Here is a 680-nt window from a genome sequence, read left to right on the forward strand (position 1 = left end):
CCTTGATCAGATGCCCCTGAACCACTCCTGTAAATGAATCCTGTCTGCAAGTGTGATTTCTTGACCAAGTGACTGCCCCGAGGGCTCCTCTCTCTGCCATAGGGTCAATCCTGACTCATACAAACTCGATAGGGCAGGATAGAAATGAGCCTGTAACTCTTGATGGGAGGAGAAACCTTTTTTTTCTCCCGCAGAACAAGTGTAGTTGGACATCACTCGCCTTGTGGTTATTGGCTCAATGCAAAACCACGACAGCACCAAGGAGTCCTAGATAACTTGAATTCCTGGATGGAGTATGTAGTTTCTCTTTAAAATAAAGAATAATTGTGGCCCTGATTGAAGTTGCAGTTGCTTCCACATAGCTGCTAGAGTCAAAAAAGAGCCCACGGTGAGTTTTTCCTCGACGATTGGCTGAAACCGATCTGCGACATTTCAGGAAAAAGACATTCCCTTATCGTGTCAGCCATTATAATCGGAGTGAGTCCTTTATTAAAATTGGCATGCTTTCTGAAACCTGCAGCAATGGTGACGATGGCTTGCGTGTCCAGTAAGCACAGTGAGGGCTGGGGAAAGTCACGGGCCTGAAGCTTATTCAGGACTGAAGATTAAGCACACAGCAAGGGCCACCTTGTCTTGAAAGCAGCATCATTTGATCCAGTTGTCCTTACAAATATTGTGCC

The 680-nt window shown here is 45.9% G+C and overlaps 1 pseudogene; it reads left to right on the forward strand.

Moving 5' to 3' along the window:
* The first annotated feature begins 325 nt into the window (after positions 1 to 325).
* Positions 326 to 449, forward strand: LOC115871491 (annotated as a pseudogene).
* Positions 450 to 680: the final 231 nt, after the last annotated feature.

Source organism: Echinops telfairi, unplaced genomic scaffold (genome assembly GCF_000313985.2).
Source record: "Echinops telfairi isolate 266 unplaced genomic scaffold, ASM31398v2 ScPeMD7_5868;HRSCAF=6743_0, whole genome shotgun sequence".
Taxonomy (NCBI): Eukaryota; Metazoa; Chordata; class Mammalia; order Afrosoricida; family Tenrecidae; genus Echinops; species Echinops telfairi.